Below are 19551 nucleotides of genomic sequence, written 5' to 3' on the forward strand. Positions count from 1 at the left end.
AATCTGCTTTCAGAAATTTATGTGAGAAAAAATTATTCTTTTTATCACTTTTGTTTTTCTACTTCCTCCCAGTTCAGTTTTGGAAAACTATATTTCTAGGAATTTATCCATTTGTTGACATATAACTTTTTATAGTATTCTTTTATAATCTTTTTTACTAGAAATTTTTATTCCTTAGATATCTGGGATGGTTATTATAACACCTTGCCACCACTATAGAAGTGCCCTTCCCCCGCTCCCGATTTGTGGGTTTATTTTTAGTCAGAAGAGAAATTTTGAGTCAAAAGAATAGACTTGAGGCTTCTCTCTGTAACTGACTTACAGGTTGAACAAGTTAATATATTCACTTCTAAGATTTATAATAATGCAGCAATCTCAGTGTTTAATGAGATGAAAATCATTAAATATTTAAAAAGTATGATGTCACCTCATTGATATTAGTTGTTCTTTGGTTTTCCCAGTAGAAAATCAAATCAGTTACAAACAAAATTTTATTAGGTAGAAGTTATCAAATACAAATATTTTACAGCTATGTCTTTATATACCCTAAATATGCACATCTCGATCCTTGTTCCTACAGGCTTGTAGTATCAAAAAGTTGGTATAAACTTGATAAAAATTTCCAAAAAGGGAACAGTTCAGTTTATCTTTTATTTGTTTTTATTTTAACTTTGTGGAATGCCTCTTAAATGTAACAGCTTTTGAGTACAAATAATTATTTTCACCTTGAATTGGAGAGTGATACTTTATAACAATGCACCCTCCATAAAATACTATCTTTTCTTCCTCTTTGCATGTAATGCATGCATATTTCATTCATTTTTTGTTTATTGAGGATACAGTACAATTAAATGTACAAGATTTATTCAATTCAGAACAATGTATACTAAAGACAATGATAATCAGCCAACCTGTTTAGGGCAAAAGGTATTTCTATTAAGAATTTTTTTAAGTCTATATATTTATTTTGAGAGAGACAGAGACAGCATGAGGAGGAGAGGGACACAAAGAGAGGGACAGAGAGAGAATCCCAAGCAGACTCCACACTGCCAGGGCAGAGCCCAACGCAGGGTTCAAACTCATGAAGCCACAAGATCACGGCTTGAGCTGAAACCAAGAGTCAGACACTTAACTGAGCCACCCAGACGCCCTCTGTTAAGAAGTTTTTATGTGTTAAAAGGCTGTGTTTGTCAACCAACTGTCTAGCAAATCACATAATAAATATCTATCATGCAGATCAGTAAATGAATAATAGGATGGAAAAGTTCACTCAGGGAGATTCTGTTAGGGAGTCAGGGATGTAAGGAAGTAGCAAGTGTGTAATGCCCTCTAAAATGTATATACCAGTAGTTCTTTAACCTGGTTTCTAATTGGAATCACTAGGAGAGTTAAAAAAAAAAAAAAGAAAAAAAAAAGAAAAAAAAATGATGTCTAAGTCCCTTCTGAGAAATTCTGATTGAACTGCATGGCCTCAGCAGCAGGCTGTTTACTCTCCTCAGGTGATTCTAAAGTGCCAAAAAGAGCATCACTAGCATAGACAGAATATGCTATGACATGAGAGGAGAACGGTGATCTTATTAATCCAGGAGACAATCCCTGGAGAAGTTGAGAGTTAAATAAACTGTGCAGAAAGGATAGCATTTGGATTTTATTAGCATTTTAATAAAATATCTCCCAAAGAATGACTTAGCAAATTTTCAACCTTTAAAAAGCTTATGCCAAGGAAGCGGTAAATTTGTGCTGTCATAACTTTTTTTTTTTTTTTTTTTGAGAGAGAGAGAGAGAGAGCATGTGCATGCAAGCAAGCACAGTGGGAGAGGCAGAGGGAGAGAGAGAATCTTAAGGAGGATCCATGGTCAGTGTGGAATTTGACATGGGGCTCCATCCCACAACCATGATATCATGACCTGAGCTGAAATCAAAAGTCAGACCTTTGACTGACTGAGCCACCCAGGTGCCCCAGGGATGTCATAACTTTTATTAGCACTTTACAATATTAATGAAAATGACAGTTTGTATTTATTACTGTGAAATTTAAGACTTGAATGATTATCTGAGATCCCTATGAGGAAAAAAGCTCTGAATAATTTTCGTTAAAAACGATGAACATAAAGGAAGGGAAACAAAAATAATATAAAAACAGGGAGAGAAACAAAACAGAAGAGACCCATAAATATGGAGAACAAACTGAGGGTTACTGGAGGGGTTGTAGGAGGGGGGATGGGCTAAATGGGTAAGGGGCACTAAGGAATCTACTCCTGAAATCATTGTTGCACTATATGCTAACTAATTTGGATGTAAATTTTAAAAAAGAAAAAAATAAGAAAAAAAAATCCTTGGTATCAGTATCAGCAGCTTGGGTTTGAATAACTCTAAATGGCATCTTTTCCCACTTAAACCTCTAGTTCCACAGGATTTACTAGGATTAAACACTGCACTGCAGCCCAAACTTACTACAGTATTTTCCTGCTCTTGTCCCCACACAGCTGGTGACATTTATGGTTACCTGATGTATTGGTCAAAGCAGTATTCCCAAACATGGAATATGTGGCTTCCAGAATTCAAAAAGGCATACCAGGCATTCAGCTTCCTTTTTAGCAGTGAGAGGTACAAGATGTAGTAGTTCTTCCTTTACTTTGAAGGGATATCTTAACACGTCCCAGACCTTAGGACTTCTAAAAGTTTTTTTGATATGTATCTTTGTAGGATTTATGTACCACCTTCTAGAGTCCATGTGTTTTACCAAGGCTTCCAAGATACTAGTCACTTCTTGTCCATCCAGTTTGCTTAGCAAAAGATTATTATGTGGACCACTGTTACATTCTGTCGGATGTCCAGCTGGTTTGTATTTTTTCAGATTCCATTACAAAGGGGGGCTGGAGAGTTAAAAGAGGCTGGAGAATTAACATAGATGTGGAGTGTGAATGTATACTCTTGTCCAATCCAAGTGAATGCAAAAATTCTGATAGGGATAGCTATCTTTTTTTGTCTCTGGGGAGCTTGATTTCTACCACAATCATCTCTGAAACAGTATCTACATTGTGGGGCGGGGGGTGGGGGTACAATGACATCAGTGCAAGTCTATATCATATCACCTGAGGTCAGGTCAGGAATTTGTATAGGGTGATGGAAATGGAGAAACGGCTCCTCTTTGTTTTCGGTTACCAGAAGCAAAAGGGCTGGTGGAGGTGGGGGTGCCTCAGCCCCCTAATCAAATGCTGATTCTGGAAAACAAAACAACAAAAATAGTATTAAATTGGTGGTCTTGTGTTTGCCTGCTAAAGCCTGGGCAAAATGGTCATTTAGAAAGGGAAATACCCGTTTTCCTCTCTGCATCAGTTCATTCTGTACATGCAACAAAACCATCTGTTACCATGTGCCTACTATGTTCAGGGAATTTGTGCTGGATCCTGAGCACAGAAAAGCAACATCTCAGCCTTTTCCTTGGGGCTCTCTGTCATTTTTAGCGTCAGGAACATACAATCCTAAAGACACTTGCTGAGAGTCCGACGAAACCCAACGGAGACATGTGATCTGGACTCATTCACTGTCAGGCCAAAATGACAGTCACCTGTTTTGATAATAAGTTTATATTATGAGGCGAATATATTATGAGGCCTCTTCCCACCCACCGTTTTAGGATTGGGGAGTAAACGATCCTCTGTGCCTGCGTCCTTCTTCGGGCTCTCTGAGCAATTCACTCCTTGGCACAGCCCATGGAGGGGCCTCCAGTCGGGGTGTCCCGCCGGGTTCCTATCCTCCTCTCCGGGCGGGGGCGCTCTCGGGCCGGGAGCCGGGACGCGGCGGCGCGGCCGGGCGGTTCCCGGGACGCGGTGCGCGTCGGGGTGAGCGCGCGAGTCCTCGGCGCGCCCGCCACGCTCGCCCGGCAGCGGCTCCCTTCCCCGCGCCGCCTGCGCTCGGGACCAGCCCGAGTGGCCCGCGCGCCGAGCTCCCTCCACCGCGTCGCCTCCGGACGCCGCCCGGACCGCGGGGCCACCCCGGGAAGGAGGATCCCGCAGACGGCTGCAGCCCGAGGTAATCGCCAGATGACGGACGGGGCCGGTCCTCGCGCAGACACCCGACCCGGGCGACTTGCGATGCGGACTCCGGAGGTGGCACCGTCGGTCCGAACAAGTTTCTCGCGGTTTGAAGGGGTCCTGAACTGTCACTCGTTTTATTTAACCAGTTTTTCTTTTCCTGTTAGCAAGTTTATTTAGGTAACAACAAGGTAGTGTCTTGGTGACGGTCCAGTTCCGAACCTAACCCTGGAAGTTTTGCTTGCTGTGGTAATTTACATGTGCAGACTTACCTACTTGTTATTTTCCTAGTCGGAAAATTGGCATTTTTTTGAAGACACATCTTAACTTGACATTGTGTTTGCAAGAGCTGTTATTTTCCATAACTATTAGCATCCCTCTTACTACAGTAGTACCAAAACTAGTCCTTCAGGAAAGGTTTAGCATGAAACATCTCCCCTTCAGTGACCTTCCCCAGTTTGACAAACTTCTGATGGCTAATATTAAATAAGGTGTCAGATAACAAGAAGGTGACAGGCTACGGCTGTTCCTTCTGACCCTTGTGAAGCCTTTGTCCCAAGGTGGTCGGATACTGCAGTGCTTGGTTGGTTCGCATATCTTGTTTGTTAAAACTTTCTCAAACTCTTTTGTCTTTAATCCAGGTAAGTGTTTCTATGTCTCAGTCATAAATGTGGGAACTTTTAAAGGAGAAAGATCAACTCTGTTTTCTCTTAGTCAACTCAAATTCCAGGTTGAGAGAGTGTTGAAATCTGTTCTATTAGGTACAAGAAAGGTTTTTACTTAAATTGTATTAAAAAAAAAAAAAAGAAAAAGAAAAGAAAAGACAACTTCTTTTTACTCTGATGCACTTTTAAACACTCTCTTTTGTAAGAAGAGGACCCTCCCCTTAAAATTGTTCAAGATTGCCATCAATTGGTAATTGTTAATTTTCTCTTGACTGGTGCATAGAATAACATCAAAAGTTTCCATTCCTTTCTAGTGCTTAAGTACAAATCAATACAAGTAAATATAAATATAAATATAAATACCAAGTAGATTATTGCCCTGAAATAGAAATTCCTGTTCCATTTAATAAATCAGGCCTAGACAATGTCTCAGAGTACATTTCTCCTGCCCTCTGTCTTGAAAGGTTCTAGAGGTAGTTTTCTTGATTGTACTCCATGCAACATTCATTTAATTAGCGTGTTACAATTTCACACATTTTTCCCTCTGAGAAAAACATGTTTTATACTGTATTCTAATATTACTGAATTACTTTTAGCAATTTTATATAATATAGTTTAAGGCCTCTAAATATGTATTTTTAAATCTGTATAGTTAATTTTTGAAAGATATTGTCAAGAACTAATTAATATATTTTAATTATTGGAAAGAACCTGATGTTCCTTATTTACTAATAAGTATATTCCAGGTAACATTCTTTTTTTCCCCTCCTTTCTCATTGTTTGTGTCACTAATTTCAGGATGACTTTGTTTGACTTATGAAATTTTTTACATCCAGGCATAATTTCAGATTTTGGAGGAACCAAAATACATAGGTTGAAACTCTTTGCTGATTTTACAAAATCTTGTAATCAATACTTTGCAAAACTTTGCAGAATGTACTTTTGCAGGAATTTGGTTGTATCATTGTGTAGATGATAATGGCTTGTACTTCCAAAAAGTAATTGGTAACTCTAGTTGTTTTTTTTAAAAAAATGGTGGCAGATGTTTTCTTTTTTTTTAAACATTATTATTTTTTTAAACATTATTTTTTTTAACTTTTTTTAAATTTATTTTTGAGACAGGGAGAGACAGAGCATGAACAGGGGAGGGTCAGAGAGAGGGAGACACAGAATCTGAAACAGGCTCCAGGCTCTGAGCTGTCAGCACAGAGCCCGACGTGGGGCTCGAACTCACGGACCACGAGATCATGACCTGAGCTGAAGTTGGCCGCTTAACTGATTGAGCCACCCAGGCGCCCCAGCAGATGTTTTCTTTAGCAAGTTTTGAGGGTAGTGCACACGCACACACACACAATAATAATATATTGTGGGAAAAATACAAATACATAATGATATTATATACATATATATGTGTGTGTGTGTGTGTATATACACACACACGCACAAACACACACACACACACACACACACACACACATAATTCCCACTACATTCTAGAAATCCTAAAATAGAAAAATGAGATCCTCAAGTTGGATTCAGTGAAAGGTACACTCTGCATCTAAATATGCCAGATTCATGATGGTTCAGTTACTACCATTCTGTGTTGATATTATCACCATCATAGTTTGAATATGATTTATGGAAGTGTCCATTGACTGAAAATGGCTTGACTTCAAGACTATGCTAGGGGCTGAACTCCTATTTGTGAATTTTAGTGGTGGCTCATATTTACTTAACAGGATAAATAAACAGCCCATGACATGGGCTGCTGTCATGTCAAGCTGTGTTATGTCATGCCCTGTCATACTGTTATGCTATTTACTATTTAAGAGCATAGAGAGGTGAACAAACCTTCCTGTAGAAACTTTCCACAGTACATGGGTAATCACACAGCTTCTTAGTTAAATAGAACTGAAATACATGCTGTGGATGGAAAGTAATGATTGAGGTGTATAGCAGAGAGAATTGACTGATCTGGGAAACCGGCGATTTTCTGAGGCAGGAACATTTAAATGTAGAGCCAAAGGATTGAGAAGATGAAGCCAAACAAAGTATAGGAGAAAGGGTGTAGACGAAGGAAGTGGCTGTCACAATGCAGAGTCAGAAAAGAGTGGCTCATTTGGAGAATTAATTGAGAAAGTACCCCTTTGCCTAGAACTTAAACTTAGTAGAGGGTGCATCACATATTCGGGCGGAAGCACAATGCCCTGGGACTTATGGGACGTGTTAAAGATTTCAGTTAGTAAGTACAGTAAGACAATTGTGAGAAAAAACACAAAGGAACTAGGAAATGACTGCTGGGTCTTAACCAAATTTGGAAAGCTAGAGAAGACTTCATAGAGGAACTGTGTGGAGGAACATAACTTTCCACATGCACCTGCTCTCCTAGTGATGTCCCACCAGTAAGAGGGGTCATGAGGAGGTGAGACCTTTGCCTCTGCCTGCTGCTGCAGTGCCATGACCTGCAGGAGTGACTACAGCATATCAGTCTCTTCTACAGTTTTCAGAGCTAATAAAGAGCAGAGATGAGTAGGAGCTATTGCAGGACCAGTCTCAGTGGAGACAGTATTTTCTGAGAGTCATATCAAAGATTAAATTAGACCACGGAAAAGTGCAGGTGAATAAAACAATTGTAGAAAGTCTTGATTTGGGGTGAATTTTTTTTTAATTTTTTTTGACGTTTATTTATTTTTGAGACAGAGAGAGACACAGCATGAACGGGGGAGGGTCAGAGAGAGGGAGACACAGAATCTGAAACAGGCTCCAGGCTCTGAGCTGTCAGCACAGAACCCGACGCAGGGCTCGAACTCACAGACCACGAGATCATGACCTGAGCTGCCGCTTAACCTACTGAGCCACCCAGGCGCCCCTATTTGGGGTGAATCTTAATGTATTGTTGTATACATTGGGGCAAACTGTATACTTTGTATACATTTATACATGTATACATTGGACCAAATCTCACCCTCAGTATACTAATAAATGTTTAACCACCTGCTTTCCAAAACAAACAAAATTACCTCATTTAATGTATGTGCTCATTTAATTTAAATACTCCCACCTTGGTATTCCAAGCTATCAGTGTAGAGTCACTGAATGTAGATTTGGGAAGCTGTGGGACATTCATTTTTCTTGAGCTTCAGTACCCTACTGCACTACCTTTGGCTTCAGAAGGGAACATGGAGCGTTTAATTAAAAAGAATAGGGGCGCCTGGGTGGCTCAGTCGGTTAAGCATCAGACTTCGGCTCAGGTCATGATCTCACAGTTCATGGGTTCGAGCCCTGCGTCAGGCTCTGTGCTGACAGCTCAGAGCCTGGAGCCTGCTTCACATTCTGTGTCTCCCTCTCTCTCTGCTCCTTGCCCACTCAGGTTCTGTTTCTCTGTCTCTCAAAACTAAAAAACATTAAAAAGATAAAAATTAAAAAAAAAATATGTTACTCAGTATTTTAACGTCTTCCAAAATGAAAAAAATGTCCTTGATGGTTTTGTAATATCATCCATAAATGTTGAGAGCAAATGGTTTTCTGCATAATCACAGATAATAATTGTAAAAGTGGCGTGCCTTTCACTTCTGACATTAAGAAATGCTGGCATCTGAGATGTAAAATGTTGAAATATATTTCATATCCAGCCCAAAACACTTGACAAAGACATTAAAAAACTAAAATTGTAATATAGTCATAGAAAGATGTAAGATATTTTACCCTGCAGTTATAACCCATGATATAATATAATAATCTACGTAATATTAAAGTGCAATAAAGTTAACTATCATTCATAGGAAGAAACTTCAGTTTCAATTAGGTCTTTCATTTGGCTATTTATATTTATTTTAATCACACATAGGTAAATACAGAGCTATGACATAGAACATGTCCCTCACATACATCGCTTCCCCTCACTGTTTCTTTCCTTATCTAAATCTTACTCCCCTTTTATGGCTCTACCAGCTGGAACATCACACTAATTACCCTGGTGTCCCTGGTCTTTTCTTTAACCCCATGACAGTTATTTATCTCCACCATCCTAGTCACTATCTTTGCTTTGTAGCTGAAAACTCTCTATAGAATTTATATGGACACACACACGCATCCGTACACATACACCTATACATACATTTTGTATATACAAACATACATATATACACATAAGCGTATCTGTATATATCCATGGAAATGTTCATGTATTAAATATATTTTATATATATATATATATATACATTATTCAATAAGTGAATTTAAACATATGTACTTCATAAGATTAATAAGATAATTCATTGTGATAGACATGATATTGTTTCAGTTATCTCTTGCTGTGTAACAAACTATTCTGAAACTTAGTGGTTGGGACAGTACCATTATTAATAACTCTCATGGTTCTGTTGATTATCTGGGATTAACTGGGCAGTTCTCTTTCTGGTCTCACTTGGGTCTCATGTAGTTGCAGTCAGATGGCATCTGGAGCTGGGTCAATGGCACTGCTGGACTGCTTTCCCTCTCCATGTAACCTTCAGAGCCTCCTCTCCCCACCTGAGATCTCTGTGTGTTCTCTTTAGCTAACAACTGAACTGCTGATATGGAACATAGAAGCTGCCCATAGTTCTTAAGGTTTAGTCTGAAAGTGGCCATGTTGCTTTCTCCACCTCCTGTGGTTTAAGCAGTTACAGGGACAGCTCTGATTCCAGGAGAGGGGAAATAAATACTACATCTTGACTGGGGAAATGACAAAACATTTGTGGCCATATTTAATTCACCACAGTATTCTTACTAATAATCTTGTAAGTAAAGATCACAGGATTTTAGAGCCATAAGTTTCCTAGCAATAATTTAATCAAATGCCATGCATTTACAAGAGTAGGCACAGAAGATATAAAGATAAGGGACAAATTTGGGTCAATGACCCTGACTTAAAATTTTTATATTTCATAGCACTTACCAAACTGCCTAGCATTTAGGAGTACGTTAATCTGGGTTTTTAAGCCAGGTAGCATAGATAAGCAGAAATCAATATGGGATTAAATTAATCAGATTTATCAGGGGGAACACTAGTGAGAGAAAATTGGGGAAGGGGAGGTGAGATCGGCTGAGAGAGCCATCTGACCCACCATGTAGGTCTTATCCTGAGTGAAGGAGAGAGAGAAAGAAGGAAAGGTGGTTTGTGGAAGCACCTATGGTGCAGTACTAAGGAAAGGTCAGTGAAGATTGGAAGAATTCTTGGGGAGGCCTTAAATTAAAATCGTCATCAGAAGACCTCTGCGCCTCCCAGGAATGCTCTGCCACATTTGGTCATTGGCTGGGAGCGGCCTGTGGGAAGTGTGGCCTCCGTACAAACATGGTGATGAGTTATAGAGCTCAGCAGTTGGAGCTGTCAGGCAGTTATGCTTCAAGCATTTGGAGACTGGAGAACTGTATTCTCATGGCCAACACATACAGCAAGAAATACTTGATAACAGGGATTTGTTAACATGAAGAATGCAACATTCTAAGGTCTTTTCCTTTAAGAAATACCAAATTTCGTGTTAGAAGCTTAGGGTTTAAAAGTCACCAAAATTTAAAGGAGATCTTAAAGTATAGTATACAACAGACACTTCATGAAATATTAACTATTTCTGGCAAATAAAATTTAAGTACTTTTTTATACAATATTGTACATTCCTCGGGAAAACAGAAATAGAGTATTACAGAGAATGATTGTACTAGTAAATATTTTCTTTGACATACATGCCAGCCTCGTGGTCTGTAATCAGAGTTCATTTTGTCTTAAGAAGTATTTCATTTTTTACAGCCACAAGATATCTTGGTGTAAGATAAATACACCTGTATAAATACACATTTCTAAAACAATAAATTAGATTCTGGAACCACATTTGCATTGCAAAATGACCACAAATTTGTTGTGCTACTGAATTAAAATGCAAATGTACTGACAAAAGACATTGTACATAAAACTTTGCAGAAAAATATCTATTGCATTAAATGAGGTACTTAGTTAAATATTTCAAAACTTTCCAGACTGTTCAGTATGTGTAATCAAATATCAATAGCTAAGATGTACATGCTGCCTACCTCCATGAAAAAAATGGTAGTATACTGTGCAGGTGGTATCCTTGGGGTCTTAAATCTGTATTAGGTACAGGATTTCATGCTCAGTGCAGTGAGATGAAGAAAATTCCTTACAGGTCAGTCCCAAGTATTATCTATAGTTTTTTAATGTTTGTTTTTGAGAGACAGACTGCACGCGGGGGAGGAACAGAGAGAGAGAGGGAGACACAGAATCCAAAGCAGGCTCCAGGCTCCAGGCTCTGAGCTGTCAGCACATAGCCCAATGCGGGGTTTGAACCCACAAACCATGAGATCAGGACATGAGCTGAAGTCAGACGCTTAACCGAGCTACCCAGGTGCCCCAATCCCAAGGGTTTTCTATATAGGGAACTGAGACCCCAAAAAGGGGTCAATCTCTACACTATTCATTGGAGCTATGAGTGTTCTCATCCAACTTTCCCACCAGAAACTTTTTTTCTTCTGCCCCTTCTAAGTACACATCCAGATCTGGGAGAAATAGAGTTTCCTACTTACCATAAGTAATTCATTTTTCGAATAGTCTTCCATTTATGCAAGCTAACAGGATTAGTATTTCAGACTGAATTTTGTATAATATAGTCTACTGTACAGAATGTATTTTACTTGAGGTATACCACTTTGGGTATACTGAACATTATTATATTATTTACTATTTTGGTCTTCCACTTGTACTGTCTAGTGCAAGAAAATTAACTGTCTGAGATGGATTCACAGGTAGACTGTGGTGATTTCTGACACTTGATAGGGGCTAGTGACAATGACACCTTTTGGTTCCTGGAGAACAAACCCCATTGTTTGGGTGTTTGGGGACAGCCAGAAGTCATCCTTTTTTCAAGTCAAAATTTTGGTTTTGAAATTGGACAGATTCCAGCATCAATTAAAATTGCTCTGGGAAAGGAGGATCTCCCAGCAATTAAAGGCATATTACATAAACACATACTCAGTATTTATGCGATTATCTTAATGCATGTAAATTTGGATCCTTGAGATCAAGACCTTTTAAATAATCATATTTAGAACACATTATAGATGTCATTGGATTCCACAAAACCAATACAAAATCTATAATCTTTCAACTGAAATCTTTCCCTTTTTCCATTTATGTGCACCTTGCTATAACTAAGGATTGTATTCATTCTCATTTTCTGTTGCTCCTGGTGACCAAATCTTCTGTGTTTGATGACAGTGCTTTACTTAAAATGCCTGGAAAGTTTTTATCAGCTGAATCATTAACCAATCATCAGCTAATCAATAAACAATATTTCCCAGAGTAAAGACCCCAGAAGTCCCTCATCTCCCATCTCTAAAGACATTCTGTCTGCAGGGTGCCTATGTGGCTCAGTTGGTCAAGCCTCTGACTTTGCCTTAGCTCATGATCTGATGGTTCATAGGTTCGAGCCCCACGTTGGGCTCTGTGTTGACAACTTAGAGCCTGGAGCCTGCTTCGGATTCTGTGTCTCTCTCTCTGCCCCTCTCCTGCTCACACTCTCTCTGTCTCTCCAAAAATAAATAAACGTTAAAAAATCAAAAATAAAAACATTTTGTTTGCTACCATCACACACATGGGTTTTATGTTGAAATTGAATTTTTTTTTCATCAACTTGAAATGTACTGGAAAATAACTTCTTCCTAGATGTCATTGCCTCCTCAGAGAAGTGGCTGGCACTGTCTTTGTATTAGCCATTGTTGTGAATATTGATGATCATTGAAAGGAAGGAGGAGGAAGAGAAGGAAAAAAAAAAAAAAAGAAGAAAGGAAGGAGGAATGTTATAAAACATTCTATGCGTATACATAGACCACTATGCTGTGTTTAAATTACATTACATTTCTCATTTTGGAAAACTATGACATGCTAATAAATAATTATTTGAAGATGTTTAATATTTTGAATGCATTTTTTTGCATAATGGCCCATGGTTTATCAATAAGGTATAAATAAAAGCTACCTTCAATCACTTTAGTTTTCAATTACATAATTGGATTATCTTTTCTGTTTTACATTAAATACTGATTACTCACAAATAAAAGCAGAAATATTTGATTCCTAATCTTTTTTCTGACAGGTGTGTCAATTTTAGAGGCTAGGCTCAATGTAAGGGCAAAATTATAATGCTAGCTATGGAATACATCCCAAATATTAGTGGTGTTAATTACCCTTGTGAAATAAGCAAATAATACACTAAATGTTACCAGGTGAGTGAAGACTGAAAAAAAAAAAAAACACTCTATATATTATGGCAATATTTTAGTCTTTCTCCTTTAACATAATAGAAAATAATCAATAATGAGGTAAAATTGAGTTTTTATGCATCTTTTTGAAATTCTGCATTGTATGAGCAGCCAAAATAAAGGTTCAAATGCATTCCATGCTTTAAAACCATATATTCATAATTTTTGACCAGTATATTTCAGTTCTAAGATATAATGTTGAAAGTTTTCAAAATTTTAGTCATATGCTAATATTTACTGCAGTTTTAGCATTGGCAGTGTGGCCATTAATACGTTTTTATGAAAACACAGTTGTATTCAAAGCAGACAACTCCTTTGTGCTCCCTAGATAAAGCCATTTCCTAATAGTATGCAGTGTAAGAAGCCCATCAAATACATTCTGGAGGCATTGAACAAATGTAAAATATTTTATCACCTGCTCATAATTATCACCTGCTCATCAACATTATGCAGCAATGGAAAATATATATTTTGATTATTTAATCTTCAGTATAATTCTTAATTCTGTTACTTGAAATAATTTTAATTATTCTAATTCCAAATCACACATTTGATTCTATCTTAAAGAAAAAATCCATAAACAGGGAACCTCCAGTAACATTTGAGAACTTCATGATCCTGAACTCAGTGTTCAAATTTTTAGCAACCGTTGTTGTCAATTTATGGGCCAAGAACAGGTAATTGACATGATACAATAATTAGTAGGGTTGGCTTTCACTTAATGTGCCTAATAGGGGAGATGTATCGATGGGTAGGTGAAAATAGATAAATTGAGTGATTGATTGAATGTATAGTAATAAAGATGTTCTTCAGTTTTAAGCATAGAAGGTTTTTGGAGGAGGCTACAGAAAAAAGTGTGTCTTTTGCTGTGTTCTGGAAACTATATATGTGAAGGATAGAATGTGAATACAAGACTACAGTAATATGTTGAGTGAGAAATCTATCATGGATTCAGACAAAATGGTCACTGCTTAAAATTAAAAGGGGGGCCATATGAATAGAAAGGAAAGAAATGAAAAAAAAAATGGGTGGTAACATTGGGGAAATGTTTTGGTGATTGTGTAGATGGTGTTTGTAATAAAGAATTGAACTTTTTTATTTTTATTATTACTTTTAAATGCTTAATTTGTTTTTGAGAGAGAGAGAGACAGAGGATCTGAAGTGGGCTCTGTGCTGACAGCAGGAGCCCAATGTGGGGCTCAAACTTGCAGACTGCGAGATCATGACCTGAGCTGAAGTCGGATGCTCAACTGACTGAGCCACCCAGGTGCTCCTAAACTCTCTTTTTGAAAAAAATAAAATGTTTATTTATTTTTGAGAGAGAGAGCACAAGTGGGGGAGGTGCAGCTAGAGAGCGGGGGACAGAGGATCTGAAGTGGGCCCATGCTGACAGCAGAGAGCCTGATGAGATTGAACTCCTGAACCATGAGATCAGTTCTAACAACTTTTTGGTGTTTTTTCAGGTTTTCTACATACAGTATCACATTGTCTGCAAATAGGGAAAGTTTGGCTTCTTCCTTGCCAATTTGGATGCCTTTTATTTCTTTTTGTTGTCTGAATGCTGAGGCTAGGACTTCCATTACTATGTTAAATGACAATGGTGAGAGTGGACATCCTGTCTTGTTCTTGACCATAGAGGAAAAGGTCTCAGTTTTTCCCTGCTGAGGATGATATTAGACTGGGTTTTTAGGCTCACATATATGACCTTTATGATGGTGAAGTATGTTCCCTCTATCCCTACTTTGTTGAGGTTTTTATCAAGAATCAATGCTATATTTTGTCAGACACTTTTTCTGCATTTGAGAGGATAATGTAACATTGGAAGAACGTTATCCTTTCAGGATATTAATGTGGTGCATTTCCTTTATTAATGTGGTGTATCATGTTGATTGGTTTGTGAATATTGAACCACCCTGCAACCCAGGAATAAATCCCACTTGATCGTGGTGAACAATTCTTTTAATGTACTTTTGGATTCAAGTGACTAGTATCTTGTTGTATCCATGTTCATCAGAGATATTGGCCTACAATTCTCCTATATACTTACTTATATTTATTTCTGAGAGAGAGAGACAAAGTACAAGTAGGGGAGGGGCAGAAAGAGAGAGGGAGACACAGAAACAGGATCCAGGCTCTGACCTGTCAGCACAGCTCAGGGCTTGAACTCAGGAACCATGAAATCATGACCTGAGCCAAAGTCAGACACTTAACTGACTGAGCCACCCAGGTGCCCCTATAATTCTCCTTTTTAGTGGGTACTTTATCTTTGGAGTAAAGGTAATGCTGGCCTCATAGAATGAATTTGGAAGTTTTCCTTTCATTTCTAGTTTTTGGAACAGTTTAAGAAGCATAGTTAGAAGAATAGTTATTAACACTTCTTTAAATGTCTGATAGACATTTGTTTGTTGTTGTTGTTCATAGACTTGTTTGTTCAGAGATTTTTGATTACTCATTCAATTTGTTTGCTGGGTATGGATGTGTTTAAATTTTCTGTTTCTTTCAGTTTTAGTTTCGGTAGTTTATATATTTCTAGGAATTTATCCATTGCTTCCATATTGCCCAGTTTTTTATCATATATTTTTCATAATGTTCTTTTATAATTGTATTTCTGTGGTTTTGGTTCTGATCTCTTTTTATTCATAATTTTATTTATTTGGGTCTTTTCTCCTTTCTTTTTGAATGACTAACTATTGGGTTATTGATTTTATTAATTCTTTTAAAGAACCACCTCTTGGAGCACTTGGGTGGCTCAGTCAGTTAAGCGTCTGACTTCAGCTCAGGTTATGATCTTGCGATTCATGAGTTTGAACCCCACATCAGGCTCTGTGCTGACAGCCTAGAGCCTGGAGCTGCCTTTGGATTCTGTGTCTCTGTCTCTCCCTGTCCCTTCCCTGCTCATGCTGCCTCTCTCTTTCTCTCTCAAAAAGAAATAAACATAAGAAAAAGAAAGAAAGAAAGAAAGAAAGAAAGAAAGAAAGAAAGAAAGAAAGAAAGAAAGAAAGAAAGAAAGGAAGAAAGAACCAACTGTTGGTTTTGTTATCTGTTCTGTTTTTGTTTGTTTCTATATCTTTTATTCCTGCTCTAATCTTTATTATTTCCCTTATTCTGCTGTCTTTAGGCCTTATTTGCTATTCCATTTCTAGCTACTTTAGATGTAAAGTTGGGTTGTGTATTTGAGACTTTCCTTGCTTCTTGATGTAGACCTGTAATGCTATACACTTCCCTCTTATGATCACCTTTGCTGCATTGTGAAGGTTCTGGACTTTGTGCTTTCATTTTCATTTGCTCCCATGTATTTTTTTTTTTTTTAACTCTGTCAACCCATTCATTCTTTAGTAGGATGTTCTTTAATTTCCACGTGTTTGTGGTCTGTCCAATTTTTTTCTTGTGGTTGGCTCCAAGTTTCATAGTGTTGTGGTCTGAAAATATGCATGATATGATCTCGGTGTTTTTGTACTTGTGGTACGGAAACAGGCTGGAATGCTGGCAGAAAAACCAAGCGGCACTCAGAGATCTTGGTGGATCAGAGATTTATTTAACACCAGCTGGCTCAGAGGAGACCATTTCTCCAAATATCTGAGTGCCGAATGCAAGTGGGAAGGGTAATTTATAGTTGTCAGCTTCCATATCTGTGGCAGGTTTTCGCGCGTGCGACAAGCAGGGCAAGAAGAACCTGGAAGAGGGGTCTCTAAGCTAGAGAAGAGAGCTTGTTTTAGTCCTGTCGGCCATCTTTGGCTCAGTACTTTCTTCATTTCTCCCAACATTCCCCGCTTTGATGCCTTTTAAAAAAAAACTTTTAGTACCCATCACCTTTCAGTTTTACAGGGTGGTACTCGCAGAAGGCTAAGATACGTGCTGTAGTTTGGCAAGCAACAGTGTTTTCAATAAAAGGTACCTCGGCATTCAGTATACAGGAGTCGATGGATACAAGTAAAATTATGGAGAGGAGGAGCAGGAAGCCAGAATGCCCAGTCCGTGAGATCCCATCCTTTCCATTGATTGATACTTTCCTGTTGTCTACATTGAATTCTTTCCTTGAGTTCCTTAACCTTAGTTGTAAGTATTCCTGACTGGTTTACAAAAGAGCAACATTTCTCCCCCAGAAAGATGCAAGTCCCTCCTTTTTCTGAAGTGAGGAGGTCGAGGGCTCGCCTATTTTGGAGGGTCACTGCCGCCAGAGAGTTTATTTGGCTTTGTAAGGTTACCAGAGAATCTGCCACCCGTTCCATGTCTTCATTTAGCTCTTGAAATAGTCTATGGTATAGTCCTATGGATGAACCTATGCTGCCTATTCCAGTTCTTATTCCTGTCACAATTCCTGCTCCTATCAGAATGGGTAGCAGGATTGCCAGTTTAGCCCTGGACTTGGGGCTAAAGGCTGTTAGGAACTGATCTTCAGTGTATACGGATATCTCTGGGGTTAGGAGGATGGATAACATATCTGAGTCCAGTTGGCCTCTAAGCATCACCGGTAGGCCAAATTAGAACACAGGTAGAACACCCCAGGGATTAAATGTAGGGTTGTATTCCTTTTTAAGGTTATATTTCTTCTGCATAGAGAGGTACTGTTCATACCTTCAGGGACTGTACAGATTAGATTGTCGGCATTTGTGAGACAGATCCCAGTGGCCAGGGTCACTTAAGACAGAGGTGTTGGTTTCAAGATTTTCAGAAGCCTCCTAGGTCAAAGAGATGGGAGTGGCTAAGTAAGCCCTCTGGCTGAAGGGCAAACACATCCAGCAGGTTTGGGTGTGATTATCTATTTTATGGAGGACTTGTAGAGTAGTGTTGGCCCAATGCTGGAGTGGGGAATTGGTAAGCATATGATTGAGGGCTGAAAGGTTCAAACCTTGGTAGGCTGCCAGGGGAGTGGTTGCCTTAATGGCTTGTATTACCCTATCCTGGGTATCCTTTATAGCTTTTTGAAGGGACCTGTCTTGCACCCCTCCCCTGTCTGAGATCCCTCATTGAAGAAGGTAAGTGTAGCAAGCTCACTTCCCTTTCTGGAGGCCCTTGTTGTAATATGGGTTCCTGATATTTTCGGTTTTCTCTATGGCCCAATACTTAGTCCTTGGGGCACTGGGTGACTGACAGAGAGTGGGTGTTTTTTCCTTGTAGCAATCTTTGCAGAGTGAGGTGAAGGGGCTGAATGCCCTTGAACCCCTTATTGTCATATAACAATCCTGGGGGCAAAGTGGGTAAGTGGCAGTTGTGAGGGTGAGAGAGGTTATCATAATATACAGGCAATACTTAATAATCTTCCCTTCCAGAGGAGGTATCTGAGACCCAGCATGCATCTTTTGCCCCATGTCCAGCTTGTTGGTGCAATCTTTATCAGCCCACCAGAAAGATGTAAGATCAGGGCTGTGACACCAGTTAAGGGGCAAGGGCTGGCAGAGTTGCATCCAACCCCCTGGGCTCGGTTCACATGTTGATTCCTCAAGCTTCTGCCATGCGGAGACCAGCCAGCTTCCAGGGTGTGGCTGGAGGAGGGCTGGAGGTCTCAGGGGCCAGTGTCTTTTTGAGGGTCAGTTTAAGCGGATTGACTGGATCTGGATCACTTCACCAGGTTGAGGGTTCCTCTGAGTTGGCCTTCTTAGCTCTGGAGTGAGGGACCCATGGGTTGATACCTGAAACTGAATCCTCTATTTGGTTGTATATCTGTAAAGTCCACCTCCAAGTTTTCAAAAGGGGGGGGGGGGTTTCTGGTAACTGTCAGATCAGGTTTAGGGAAGATATGGTTTGCATATTTAGAGATCCATCCTGTTTTCCAGTTGTTTAAATAATCATATGCCCATGAGGTCTTATTATTATCCCCATAGTATAACAAGCACAGAAGATTGCCTATATATGAAATACTATGACAGTTTTCTGAAGTTTATCTCAAGTTGTCCAGTTTAGGCAAACAACAAACATTTAAAGGCAATCATAACTAGAATTTAACATCCATAATGGTGCATTATTGAAACATAGTTGTTCTCTCTAAAAACCCCCCTTTCCAGAGATAGCCAAATTGAGACCAATGCATTTGTAGAAAAAGTCCAGTCTTAACAAACTTGGCCCAATTATTTACATAAGCTCAACAAGAATAGTGATTGATCATGAGGATCTTTTAAAGTTTGCTTTGGGGCGCCTGGGTGGCGCAGTCGGTTAAGCGTCCGACTTCAGCCAGGTCACGATCTCGCGGTCTGTGAGTTCGAGCCCCGCGTCAGGCTCTGGGCTGATGGCTCGGAGCCTGGAGCCTGTTTCCGATTCTGTGTCTCCCTCTCTCTCTGCCCCTCCCCCGTTCATGCTCAGTCTCTCTCTGTCCCAAAAATAAAAATAAAAAAAAACGTTGAAAAAAAAAATTTAAAAAAAAAAAAAAAAAAAAAAAGAATTGTTTAAAGTTTGCTTTGCTGGAACCTTTTATAAGGAAACTTTTAGTAGCCTGTCCAGGCCAGAAGCCAAGCCAAATACTTTCCATCAGACAGGCATGCAATACCTGTAGAACTGGACGAATTCCTCTTCATGAGGTCCCCAAGATATCCTGAGGTTCCTGC

The 19551-nt window shown here is 39.1% G+C and overlaps 1 long non-coding RNA gene across 2 annotated transcripts in view; it reads left to right on the plus strand.

Annotated features, from left to right (window-relative positions):
• Nucleotides 1-3805: 3805 nt before the first annotated feature.
• Nucleotides 3806-19551, plus strand: part of LOC131507161 (uncharacterized) — a 122671-nt gene continuing 106925 nt past the window's right edge. For both annotated transcript variants that reach the window (XR_009259370.1, XR_009259371.1), the window contains exon 1: nt 3806-4035. This is a non-coding gene — a long non-coding RNA (uncharacterized LOC131507161). The remainder of the gene's footprint in view (nt 4036-19551) is intronic.

This window comes from Neofelis nebulosa, chromosome 3 (assembly GCF_028018385.1).
Source record: "Neofelis nebulosa isolate mNeoNeb1 chromosome 3, mNeoNeb1.pri, whole genome shotgun sequence".
In the NCBI taxonomy this organism is placed as follows: domain Eukaryota; kingdom Metazoa; phylum Chordata; class Mammalia; order Carnivora; family Felidae; genus Neofelis; species Neofelis nebulosa.